At 46.4% G+C, this 14039-nt stretch overlaps 1 long non-coding RNA gene across 1 annotated transcript; it reads left to right on the top strand.

The window, feature by feature from the left end:
- Positions 1-2585: 2585 nt before the first annotated feature.
- Positions 2586-3557, top strand: LOC137522594 (uncharacterized). The gene is made up of 4 exons (XR_011022356.1): positions 2586-3033; positions 3116-3176; positions 3263-3332; positions 3429-3557. It is a non-coding gene; the product is annotated as an uncharacterized lncRNA (long non-coding RNA).
- Positions 3558-14039: the final 10482 nt, after the last annotated feature.

The following is a 14039-nucleotide window of genomic DNA, read 5'->3' as shown; positions in this document are numbered from 1 at the left end:
TAACTGCTCCTTAGTCTGGCCGCTCACCGTCTCGATGCCTTTGTGCTCACACAGGTTGAGTAACATCTCTTTGTTTTGCCTTGCATAGCTGGATGCTTTCTGAGCCATCGTGTTGCAAAAAATAAACAGAAAAAAGGGGGGGAAGGGAAAGCAAAATACCAAGTGTGTATCTATGAACAAAAAAAAAACGTATATAGATTCTGCACTGAGTAGACTTCTGTAGGCTAGTTGCTTCTAACAAGCTTCCAGCCTTTAGTACTCAGAATAGCGAGCTAAACTGCGTACTAATGTACTAAACAATCCCACCACTGCCAGCCAATTATGTCAGGAACTGGCCCACGGCACGCCTGCGTATACGGTTCCCGACTGCGGGTTTGACCAGATTAAGCGGGGAACAGCCTTATTTAAGCTACAAACAAGGCTGGAACCCCTCAAACACTTCCCACTGCCACCACTAGCGTTGCTAGACACGTCCCCTCAGCTGTCGAGGGCTAAACACGCAATCTGCGTTTTCGTATTTGGGTCAGCTTTGCGCTTAGGCCGAATACGAGAACGCCACGCACCCACACACACACTACAGTTGTACAGTAACACAGCACAATCAGACAATGATTTGTAATGCAAGTTACACTGTCGTGCAGCAAAACCACTAACAGTCGTTCCGAACGATACTGTTAGACTTCCCACTCGGCTGTCGAGCGCAGAAGTGCCCCATACACACAATGCAATTACAATTTCATATGGTAGTGTTGCTCAAACATACAATTAGGCACGGACTTATACACAGCTACACTGCAGTCTCCTCTAGGCTATGAGTGTTAGTTTAGTACCGCAGAAGTCAAGCTTATTAAATAACGATTTAATATTCCATAAAAACATAGAACAATGCAGAAAATAATATATACAGAAGATGTACAAAAAACAAAGTAAAAAAGTTACTAGATAAAAGTTACAAAAATACACACAAAAGCGATTTGCTTACCAAATACAGGGATCCAGATAGAAGAATCTTGGACTTTTGTGGACGGACACAGTTCTGGCTTTGACCAGGAGCCCCTTAGCTTGGGCCGGGAGTCCAGCTGCCGCTACCGTCAGAAGAGAATTGATTTGAGGTATCTGTCCCCTGGTTTTTATAATGAAATATTCGCCTCGAGGCTGTAAGCCTGTGTGGACGGGTGGGGGGGGGGACTAGATTTAATTACATCCTCAGTCATAATTGGGATTTCCAGAGATCCAACATCCACTATAGTACACACACCCAACAAAAGACTTCCTTAGTCCAATTTCCCCAGGTTACATTGTCTATACATCTAAAGATTGCCTGTAAACAGACACAGACAATCACATCAGAGATTGTCTGCTATTGTTCTCCCTCAGGTGACTGCTAGTGGCCTAATGAGCCCCTTCCTTGCCTATTGAAGGTGACTGGTCTATTCAATAAGACACTGGCAGTTCCTTTGATCTCTGCCCTGAATGACTGTTTTAATCTACATACAGACATATCCAGGTGACACCTTTCAAAAGCCAGACTGGCTGGCCTACACCTCTGACAAAATATATAGCTGAAGGCGATAGAAAATGAAAGAAATATGTTCCTGTTATCCTTACATCATCAGCACCCCAATATATCACCACAGCCTCGGCAAACGTATCTTTTTTTACTGTGGAGGTCTGGAGGAAAAATCTCGTCCTACAGCGCTGCATGCACCGATTTTGTGTAACCTGACAGAAGCGCAATGCTTCTGTCAGGATGCATCATCAGTGCTGCAGCTGATTGGTCGGTCGGTCGGTCGATCTGGATAGAAAAAAAGAGAGAAGAAAAACGAAAAAACAAAACAAAAAGGAGGGGAAGGCGTCCGCCTGGACATAGACAAAGACAAGACAAATAACATTTATATTGCGCTTTTCTCCTTGCGGACTCAAAGCGCCAGAGCAGAGCAGCAGCCACTAGGGCGCGCTCTATTGGCAGTAGCAGTGTAAGGGAGACTTGCCAAAGGTCTCCTACTGAATTAGTGCTGGCTTACTGAACAGGCAGAGCCGAGATTCGAACCCTGGTCTCCCATGTCAGAGGCAGAGCCCTTAACCATTACACCATCAGCCAACATAGGAGCTGCCACCCCAAAAATCCAAACCCACTAGCTCATATGCCCAGGCAAACCTGATTTATTCATCCACATCGATCGATGTGAATGGAGAAATCATTGCTTGAGTTCTTTTTTGATACAAAGTGCTTGCCAAAGCATATGAACCCCAACACCACTCCTTGGCCCATATGCCTCGGCAAACGTATCTTTTTTCACTGTGGAGGAGAAATCTCGTCCTACAGCGCTGCATGCACCGGTTTTGTGTAACCTGACAGAAGCGCAATGCTTCTGTCAGGATACATCATCAGTGCTGCAGCTGACTGGTCGGTTGGAAAAAAGAGAGAAGAAGAAAAAAAAAAAGCAAGCAGCAAAGTACTTCAATAACATTAACTTTCCTTTCGTTTCCATGGCAGCATTACTACGGGTTAGTCCCGCCCCCTAACCCCTACAGGACCTGTAATTATAAATTCTAAGACCTGCCCCTTAGCAAGTGCTTTTTTTTTCCGTCCTCCCTACAGGACTGTCAAGCTGTAGCAGTGCAGCTTGGAGCGATTTTTCTTTGCTTTTTTTTTTTTCCTATTATTGTTTTTGCCCTACCTGCTGTTATCTTGACAGCCGGCCACACTTGCCTCAGTATGAAGCCCCGCCGTTAAACAGACTTAGGTGGTGGTGCCCCATCTTTCTGCTGGTCTTTCTGGGGGCCTCTCTCTCTCTCCCGCATTAGGCGCTGTAAAGCGGCGCGATCTTCTGATTGGGCAGCAGGGAGTTCCCTCTAGCGTTCCGCTCTGGAACGCAGGAAGCGCCGGAAGTGACGTCATTGGAGGACTTCCGCTTGGAGGAGGAACAGTTGAAGAGTCGGTAAAAGCCGACTGCAGCCAGCCTAACGCCGGGCATAGCGTGGAGAGCTACAGAGGAGAGAGGAGTCGACTTAGCCCTCAGAGGAAGCAAGGTATGTCTCTGCCGAGTCGCTGGGATGGAACAGAATTGGCTAGAGTTTTATTAGTAACTGCGCACTATTGCTTATATTGCAGATTCGTGCTATTTTGGGGCTCTGTCTCTTGGCGTTGCAGGACCAGGCTGCGCAACTGCAAGGTATGATCTGAAACTTAAAGGTAGCAGAGATGATCTCACCAGCGCAGGCATTATATATATTTTTCTTTTCTGCTGTTGATACACAGACTATACTGCTGCAATGGAGGATAGGGATACTCCCCCTGCTGCCCAGCAAACAGACCAGCAAAACTCTAGGTAGGGCACTGTTTTTAATTTTGTCTAATCTGCTACTACATCATGGGGCTGTTCTTTAAGACCGTAACAGAGGGTTTCTGTTCTTCTTTCTTTCAGCCTATCACAGGGCGAAGCTAAACCTAGATCTTCCTCAAGGTCAAGCAAGTCTCAGTCCCAGAGGGGGTCGCAGGGCCATGCACACACTAGTAAAGACAAGACATGTTGGGCATGTGGCCGAAAGACTATGCCAGGGAAATTAGTCTGCACAGACTGTTTTTATTCTATACCCATGGACAGAGGCGTATCTGGGTAATAAAGCGCCTATGGCAAACACTTAAATTCCCCCCCCCAGCAGTCAGATCCCCTTTCCTCTGTTAAGGGGCCCATACACTCAGCCGATTTTCTGGCCGACCGATCGATCCCGATCGATCGATCGATTGATCGTTTGCAAATCGGTTGGCCAATCGACCGATCGATGGCCGATTTCGATCGATTTCGATGGATTTCCATCGAGCTGGCAGGATGGAAAATTTGGGTCGATCTGATGAGATTGCTTATCAGTTTGCATTGGCCTTAATGGAAATCTGATGGCAAAAAAATGCCATCAGATAGAATTCCAATAGATTTCAAACTGAAATCTATTGGAATTCTATCCTGGTAAAAAATGTTCTAAAAACGCATCAGATAGATCATCAGATGCATTTCTTATCTATCTGCTGCCAATCTGACGAGTGTATGGGCACCTTTAGTCAAGTTAATTGTCTATGGTTAAGTAACAGCTTATACTGTACACACTGGGGGTAGCAAGGATCTGCACACGCTGCAGCTTGTTTACTATCAGTACAGGCACAGAGTAACAGCTTGTACTGTACATACTGGAGATAGCAGAGATTAGAACACACTGCAGCTAGTTTACTATCAGCACAGGCACAGAGTAACAGAATATACTGTACATACTTGAGGTAGCAGATATCAGCACACACTGCAGCTTGTTTACTATCAGTACAGGCACAGAGTAACAGCTTGTACTGTACATACTGGAGATAGCAGAGATTAGCACACACTGCAGCTAGTTTACTATTAGCACAGGCACAGAGTAACAGAATATACTGTACATACTTGAGGTAGCAGATATCAGCACACACTGCAGCTTGTTTACTATCAGTACAGGCACAGAGTAACAGCTTATTCTGTACATACTGGGGGTAGCAGAGGACCGCACACACTGCAGCTAGTTTACTATCAGTACATGCCCAAAATAACAGCTTATACTGCACATACTGGGTGTAGCAGAGATCAGCACACACTGCAGCTAGTTTACCATCAGTACAGGCCCAGAGTAACAGCTTATACTGTACATACTGGAGGCCGCAGAGATCTGCACACGCTGCAGCTAGTTTACTATCAGTACAGGCCCAAAATAACCGCTTACTGCACAAACTGGGGGTTGCAGAGATCAGCATACACTGCAGCTAGTTTACCATCAGTACAGGCCCAAAATAACAGCTTATACTGTACACACTGGGGATAGAAGCACACACTGCAGTTAGTTTACCATCAGTACAGGCCCAGAGTAACAGCTTATACAGAACATACTGGGGGTAGCAGCTAGCTTACTATAAGTAAAGTACAGGCACATGGGAGCCCACTTCTGTGAGTATATTAACCCCATATTACTATTGAAGGGGAGGTAAAGGAGGGGTGCAACACTGGGCACAAGGGAGGAGGGAGGGACATAAAGGGGGAAAATGTCTCTATAAAAATATATATGTGTACATGCACATAACAAAGGCACACATACATTTACACACCTTACATTTATACTGTGTGCAGTCAGATACGCCACACATACAGCACACAATGCATGCATACAAGCAGCCATTTACACACAGATCCATTCACACACACACACAGCCATTTACACACACACACACACACACACACACACACACACACACACACACACACACACACACACACACACACAGCCATTTACACACACACACACACACACACACACACACACACACACACACACACACACACACACACACACACACACACACACACACACACACACACACACACACACACACACACACACACACACACACACACACACTGTGCACACACACACACACACTGTGCACACACACATATACACACACACTGTGCACACACACATACACACACACACTGTGCACACACACATATACACACACACTGTGCACACACACATACACACACACACTGTGCACACACACACACACACACTGTACACCCACCCTACACACGCTGTACACCCACCCTACACACACTGTACACCCACCCTACACACACTGTACACCCACCCTACACACACACAGCCATTTACACACAGATCCATACACACTGCACACAGACAGACGCAGCCATTTATACACATACACATGCAGCACACATTCCATACATACAGCAGCACCTCCAGCTCACAGCACTCCATCACGCTGCTGTCTCCCGTGCACGTGCGTCTGTTTCTCTCACTCTCTCTCTCTCTCCTCTTCTCCCGGCGTCCTCATTTTCCCGAGGGAGGGGGGAGCTGGACGGTCTCACATTCCTCCAGTTCCTCTCGTCAGCTCAGCAGGGCACAGAGCTGGAGGCTGGAGCTGCAAATTCCGAGCAGTAGGAAAATGTAGATCAGGCTCCAGCTTGATCTGAAAGTATATTTATCTTTATAAGTAGCAGCTTGTAGCAACTTCCCCCCTCCCCGCTGGTAAAAGTGGTGCGTCCCCTGCACCCGATGCACGCACGCACGTCTGACAGGAAGGCAATGTGGACAGCGGCAGCGCTCGCTGATCTGAGGCAATAAGGAGACAGCGGGCAGCACAGAACGGGGGAAGGCATGGCGCCCATGGGTGCTATGGCGCCCATGGCACTAGCCATGCCTGCACCCCTCAAAATACGCCACTGCCCATGGAAGAGGAGCCTGAGCAGGACATAACTTCCTTAGTATTCCTTCCTCAGCTATGGTTAAGGACAGACTGTCCGAAACATGTTAGCTGCATAGATGTTGCCTTGGCTGTTTATGGATACGTCCTTCAATAAAGTTCGCTTCTCGTGACAAGTGCGGACCCTTCTTCCTTCACTAAGGAAAATAGTGCAACAATCATTGGCGGAGCAAGCAACATCATCTACAGCAGCTCCGCGGAGAGACGAGCCTACTAATTTCTCAGATTTAGAACAGCAAGAGGAAGAAGACGACCTAGCAGTAGGATTTGATTTCTCCCTGGTGACACCATTTGTAAGATCTGTACGGGAGGCCATCCAATGGGAGGATACGGAAGAGCCTCCGGCTAAAAAACAAAGATTTTTTCCACATCTTAAGAAGAAGCCACTTACCTTCCCAGTAATGGAAGAAATCACGGAGCTTATTCAGGACGAGTGGTCCAAGCCGGAAAGGAAAGTGGTCATGAATAATCCCCTGTCAAAACTATATCCATTGGAAGGCGGAATAATCTCACAGCTAGACACACCTCCCACAGTAGATGCCTCAGTGTTACGCCTAGCTAAGCATGTAACGCTTCCCCTAGAAGATGCGGTGTCTTTTAAAGAACCGCTGGAGAGGAAGGTTGACGCAGACCTGAGAAGGGCATACTGTGCCATGGGAGCAGCCTCCAAACCTGCTATAGCTCTCACCTCAGTATCCCGAGCGCTGAAAGCATGGACGGATAACCTTGAGGGAGCAATCCAGACATACACTATCCGAGTAGAGAATTAAGAGAAAACAGTATATGGACACTATATCCGTAAGGACGGTCCCTATTTTTTAACAACAGAGTTAGTCACTCTTGAATAAAATGACTACTTAGTCAGATTAGAGTACCCCTTTAGGCATCTCTTAGCGTGGAGAAATACATATCTGTATACTTAATAGGTTATTGTGGAGGTCTTTGCTTATCCCCCACTCCGACGGTTTGTCTGAGTGGTGTAGCTATTCCACTAACAATTACTCACACACAACAAATAGAGAACAGCTGTATTACCAATGCTCAGTCATTGTGTCCAATTGCACCAGACCTACATGGTATTATGTACACACACAACTGTTCCCTAATAAGAGCTGAGGATACAAAGTAATAAAAGAGGTGCTGATTTACAAAGTGCTTGTATATGGAATTTCTGACATGTTTCACCCTGACGGCTTTATCAAAGAAGTGCTATACATATATACAATTGCAAGAAAGTACACCCCCCACCACCAAAATGGCCCCCAGCAAAAGCCCCAGTTAGAGCTGTAGCACCCTGTTCGGTGCACGTTTAAATACTGGGAGGATCAATGCTCCACCCTAAGGGCGGGTATCTTACATATATGCAGTATACTACTTACATGGTAGTCCTGTATATAGTTCACATAGTGATTTTCTATTGTAAGCCCTGTGTAGAGCGTTGTGGCGTTTACTGGCAGGCTGGGCGGTGACATGGAGGCACTTCCAATGTCGGGCACACGTCACATCCGGCCGCGCCGTCACGGCTGTAGCCGGGGACGCCGTCACGCGTAGTCTGGCCCATTGTTTCCGCCCCCAGGCTGCGCACGCCACATATGCTAACCATGGCAACCAGAGACGCGCCCCAGCAGCCGTATCGGCCGTGTCCCGAGACGCGAACGCGCGTCATCTGACCAGTGCGTACCGCCCATAGGCTGCAATGCGTCCTCCGCTCACCATGGCAACCGAGGACGCGCAAATGCAGTCGCATTAAACGCTAGATGACCCATATGAGGTTAATCTTCAGAGGAACAGCACAATTGTGCTTGGCATCTTAGATATCACATTGCCCACACCTTATACATAAAGTAATGTCCTGCAAAACGGATAAGGCTAGTTAGCCTAATTGGACAATGGGACGCAGAGGCGTCATTCAATGCCCATCATACCTCCATTCGCATTCATGCGGTTGTCACCATATATATTCATACTATTAGGGGATCTAACCACATGTAGTTTATTTTACCTGACCTCCAGGATAATCATCCTGGGGTCAGTAGTGTGCAAATACGAAATACACCACCCCATCAGGTGTATACCATGGTAGTCTCTACATGCTATGAGGACTCCAATGGCACACCCATTTGTATGGTGCAAAGGGTATAGGAGGCGTTCATATGTCACCCGTTGCAGATATTGATCGTTTAGATCAATGTTATGGACACATGCCTGGCCCTCAGGCCTCACTTTGGGCGCGATATAGCTTACAAATTAAACAATTAGTCTTTGATACAAGATGTTATACAAGACCTTACAAAAAACAGGCTAGGTTAAAATCCTCATTTAGCCCATTTGGTGCTATTGAGTCTAGACGATATATCCACTGTGACTCAATTTGTGTCAATTTCCTATCCAGGTTCCCTCCTCTTATGCTTTTTTTCCAATGCTGGACCCCCCAAAAACGGATATCAAATCTAGACTGAGGGTGCACAAGGTTCATATGCCTCGCTATGGCTGTATCGTTTTTATGTTTAATATCACCTATGTGCTCCAGCACTCTTTCTTTGAGTGCTCTTGTGGTCTTGCCCACGTACAATAAGTCACACTTACAACTGGCAGCATATACTACCGCCCTTGTGTCACATGTTATAAATGACCTGATCTCAAACGATCTTCCACTGCATGGAGCTGTGAAATTCTTTGTTGTCGGCATGTATTTACATGCTTTGCATTTCCCGCAGTGAAACGAACCATTGGGCTTAGTTGGTAACCATGTGGTGGCATGCACGGGGGTTTTGGAAAACGCACTATGAACTAGGATGTCTCTTAAATTAGACGCTCTCCTGTATGTAACAGAGGGATGCGAGGGTAGAATCCTGGAGAGGTCCTTGTCCTTGGTAAGTATTGGCCAGTAGTGTTTGACTATTTCAAATACAGTGTGGGAGTGTTCCGTAAATGTACCCACCAAACGAGGTGGTGTTCGTTGCGTCATGTTCATACCTGTGTCAGTAGGTGTTGCCTTGGAGGTGTTAACCAGTGTTTGTTGTCTGTAGGTACCCTTCGCCCGTCTATACGCCTTCTCTATCACATTATCTGGGAATCCTCTCTGTCTGAATCTATTAGTCAACAAAACGCATTCCTGTTCAAATGCCTTATCACTGGAGCAATTTCTGCGGGCCCGAAGGAACTGCCCAATAGGGATGCTTGTTCTTAGTGATCTGGGGTGGGAGCTATCCCATTTCAACAATGAATTTGTTGCAGTGGGTTTACGAAATATGCATGTTTCAATCCTACCCTCGCTGTCCTTTCTAATGGTAAGATCCAAAAAGTTAATATGTGTGTCACTTACTTCGTAGGTGAATCTCATGCCAATCTGATTGTTGTTCAATATGGTTACAAAATCAATGAACAAATCACGAGGTCCCTCCCACAGTATCACAATATCATCTATAAACCGTCCCCAGTAGGCTATATGTGCCGTGTAGAATTCAAGATCTTCAACAAACACCACGGTATCCTCCCACCAGCCCAGGAACAGATTAGCATATGAGGGGGCACAGGCCGTCCCCATCGCACTGCCCCTGAGCTGGTGGTAGGTCCGACCCCCAAACAAAAAGATGTTATGAGTGAGGATGAATGAGAGTAAACTCACGATGGTAAGATTGTGCTCTCTCATATGGGTGCCCCTAGTTGTCAGGAAATGTTGTACTGCTTTAATGCCAAGGTCATGCTTGTTGTTGTTGAGACCTTACCCTCATATTTGAAAGATACAAAGGATGTCTTGATGAAACTTCAAGATTTAATGGTGGCACCAGATACTCTATTAGCCAGTATTGATGTAGAGGCCTTATACAGTAATATTCAGCATGACCTTGGCATTAAAGCAGTACAACATTTCCTGACAACTAGGGGCACCCATATGAGAGAGCACAATCTTACCATCGTGAGTTTACTCTCATTCATCCTCACTCATAACATCTTTTTGTTTGGGGGTCGGACCTACCACCAGCTCAGGGGCAGTGCGATGGGGATGGCCTGTGCCCCCTCATATGCTAATCTGTTCCTGGGCTGGTGGGAGGATACCGTGGTGTTTGTTGAAGATCTTGAATTCTACACGGCACATATAGCCTACTGGGGACGGTTTATAGATGATATTGTGATACTGTGGGAGGGACCTCGTGATTTGTTCATTGATTTTGTAACCATATTGAACAACAATCAGATTGGCATGAGATTCACCTACGAAGTGAGTGACACACATATTAACTTTTTGGATCTTACCATTAGAAAGGACAGCGAGGGTAGGATTGAAACATGCATATTTCGTAAACCCACTGCAACAAATTCATTGTTGAAATGGGATAGCTCCCACCCCAGATCACTAAGAACAAGCATCCCTATTGGGCAGTTCCTTCGGGCCCGCAGAAATTGCTCCAGTGATAAGGCATTTGAACAGGAATGCGTTTTGTTGACTAATAGATTCAGACAGAGAGGATTCCCAGATAATGTGATAGAGAAGGCGTATAGACGGGCGAAGGGTACCCCCAGACAACAAACACTGGTTAACACCTCCAAGGCAACACCTACTGACACAGGTATGAACATGACGCAACGAACACCACCTCGTTTGGTGGGTACATTTACGGAACACTCCCACACTGTATTTGAAATAGTCAAACACTACTGGCCAATACTTACCAAGGACAAGGACCTCTCCAGGATTCTACCCTCGCATCCCTCTGTTACATACAGGAGAGCGTCTAATTTAAGAGACATCCTAGTTCATAGTGCGTTTTCCAAAACCCCCGTGCATGCCACCACATGGTTACCAACTAAGCCCAATGGTTCGTTTCACTGCGGGAAATGCAAAGCATGTAAATACATGCCGACAACAAAGAATTTCACAGCTCCACGCAGTGGAAGATCGTTTGAGATCAGGTCATTTATAACATGCGACACAAGGGCGGTAGTATATGCTGCCAGTTGTAAGTGTGACTTATTGTACGTGGGCAAGACCACAAGAGCACTCAAAGAAAGAGTGCTGGAGCACATAGGTGATATTAAACATAAAAACGATACAGCCATAGTGAGGCATATGAACCTTGTGCACCCTCAGTCTAGATTTGATATCCGTTTTTGGGGGGTCCAGCATTGGAAAAAAAGCATAAGAGGAGGGAACCTGGATAGGAAATTGACACAAATTGAGTCACAGTGGATATATCGTCTAGACTCAATAGCACCAAATGGGCTAAATGAGGATTTTAACCTAGCCTGTTTTTTGTAAGGTCTTGTATAGCATCTTGTATCAAAGACTAATTGTTTAATTTGTAAGCTATATCGCGCCCAAAGTGAGGCCTGAGGGCCAGGCATGTGTCCATAACATTGATCTAAACCCTCCTATACCCTTTGCACCATACAAATGGGTGTGCCATTGGAGTCCTCATAGCATGTAGAGACTACCATGGTATACACCTGATGGGGTGGTGTATTTCGTATTTGCACACTACTGACCCCAGGATGATTATCCTGGAGGTCAGGTAAAATAAACTACATGTGGTTAGATCCCCTAATAGTATGAATATATATGGTGACAACCGCATGAATGCGAATGGAGGTATGATGGGCATTGAATGACGCCTCTGCGTCCCATTGTCCAATTAGGCTAACTAGCCTTATCCGTTTTGCAGGACATTACTTTATGTATAAGGTGTGGGCAATGTGATATCTAAGATGCCAAGCACAATTGTGCTGTTCCTCTGAAGATTAACCTCATATGGGTCATCTAGCGTTTAATGCGACTGCATTTGCGCGTCCTCGGTTGCCATGGTGAGCGGAGGACGCATTGCAGCCTATGGGCGGTACGCACTGGTCAGATGACGCGCGTTCGCGTCTCGGGACACGGCCGATACGGCTGCTGGGGCGCGTCTCTGGTTGCCATGGTTAGCATATGTGGCGTGCGCAGCCTGGGGGCGGAAACAATGGGCCAGACTACGCGTGACGGCGTCCCCGGCTACAGCCGTGACGGCGCGGCCGGATGTGACGTGTGCCCGACATTGGAAGTGCCTCCATGTCACCGCCCAGCCTGCCAGTAAACGCCACAACGCTCGACACAGGGCTTACAATAGAAAGTCACTATGTGAACTATATACAGGACTACCATGTAAGTAGTATACTGCATATATGTAAGATACCCGCCCTTAGGGTGGAGCATTGATCCTCCCAGTATTTAAACGTGCACCGAACAGGGTGCTACAGCTCTAACTGGGGCTTTTGCTGGGGGCCATTTTGGTGGTGGGGGGTGTACTTTCTTGCAATTGTATATATGTATAGCACTTCTTTGATAAAGCCGTCAGGGTGAAACATGTCAGAAATTCCATATACAAGCACTTTGTAAATCAGCACCTCTTTTATTACTTTGTATCCTCAGCTCTTATTAGGGAACAGTTGTGTGTGTACATAATACCATGTAGGTCTGGTGCAATTGGACACAATGACTGAGCATTGGTAATACAGCTGTTCTCTATTTGTTGTGTGTGAGTAATTGTTAGTGGAATAGCTACACCACTCAGACAAACCGTCGGAGTGGGGGATAAGCAAAGACCTCCACAATAACCTATTAAGTATACAGATATGTATTTCTCCACGCTAAGAGATGCCTAAAGGGGTACTCTAATCTGACTAAGTAGTCATTTTATTCAAGAGTGACTAACTCTGTTGTTAAAAAATAGGGACTGTCCTTACGGATATAGGGAGCAATCCAGGCCAATGTGGATCCTAAGACCCTACTGCTAGCCCTGGAGGAGTTTCGGCTAGCATCCGACTTCATAAGCGAGGCGGCGATAGATATTATAAGGTGCGCGACGAGGGCCATTCTACACACGGTTACGGCGAAACGGGCCCTGTGGCTTAGACCATGGTCCGCAGATGTCAATTCTAAAACTTCATGGTGTAAAATCCCTTACGACGGTACAAACCTCTTTGGCGAAAAAATGGACACGGTCATATCCAGGGTGACGGGGGTAGGTCTGGATTGCTCCCTCAGGACAGAAGACAAAGGAGACCCAGAATGGGGGAAAGAAAACCCTACCAAAATAAGACGAAAGATTATCGAGCTGCCAGGTCCAACCAGTCCTTTCGAAGAGGATGGCAGGGAACTCAAACGAGTCTATCGAAGTTCAATAGACAGCGAGGTTCCAACGGGGGATCACAGCCCACTAAGACCTTCTGAGGGGACGCCCGCCCATCTGGAGGCGGTGGGGGGACGCCTCCAGAAATATGTAAAAGTTTGGGCGGAAGGAATAGGAGACCCCTAGGTCATAAATACGCTACGGTGGGGACACTCCTGGAGATTCAAAGAGCCTCCCCCGTCAGCACACCTCATACCCACAACGATCCCGAAATCACAACAAAAAATAGAGATCCTGGACAAATACATACAGGAACTACGTCTAAAGAATGCCATTATAGAAGTGGAAACTATGGAGAGATTTGCAGGTCTATACTCCCCGTTATTTTTTGTAACAAAAAAATCAGGCCAGTTAAGGCCTGTCCTTGATCTACGTTTTCTAAACGAATTCATCATACAAGACAAGTTCAAGATGGAATCATTACAGACAATAACCCCTACCATCCAACTGAACGATTGGCTACTATCAGTGGACCTAGCCGATGCATACTTGCACGTGCCGATTCACAAGGCGTTCCAGAGATATCTCAGATTCGCTGTAGGGGATGTTCATTACCAATTCCAGGTGTTGCCCTTTGG

Source organism: Hyperolius riggenbachi, chromosome 6 (assembly GCF_040937935.1).
Source record: "Hyperolius riggenbachi isolate aHypRig1 chromosome 6, aHypRig1.pri, whole genome shotgun sequence".
Taxonomy (NCBI): Eukaryota; Metazoa; Chordata; class Amphibia; order Anura; family Hyperoliidae; genus Hyperolius; species Hyperolius riggenbachi.
This window is presented reverse-complemented; position numbering and strand designations above follow the sequence as displayed.